Here is a 325-nt window from a genome sequence, read left to right as displayed (position 1 = left end):
CACACACACACACAAAGCTTCAAAGCTGCACAGCTCCACTCTCATTCTCTTTTCCTTCGTCTGTCACGCGGCTCTGCATGTTTCCTAGAGTAAATCCTCTTGAGATTAGGAGAAGGGCAGCTTTCTTCTTGCAGATGAGACGAGAAAAGTTCATGTTAAACCCAACAAAAGGACAAGAAATCAATTGTCCACCTCTCTGTGGGCTCCAACCTTTCCTTAAAGCTTATTTAAAGATAAAATAATGCAGCTGTTTGTTCTTTAAGTCTTTATTTTTTCACAAACATAAGGAAAAGTCAACATATAATGTTTATTAAGCTTTTTATCT

Source organism: Morone saxatilis, unplaced genomic scaffold (assembly GCF_004916995.1).
Source record: "Morone saxatilis isolate NCDOM2014 unplaced genomic scaffold, NCSU_SB_2.0 Contig20, whole genome shotgun sequence".
NCBI lineage: Eukaryota > Metazoa > Chordata > Actinopteri > Moronidae > Morone > Morone saxatilis.
The sequence above is the reverse complement of the archived record's forward strand: the minus strand, read 5'-3'. Positions refer to the sequence as shown.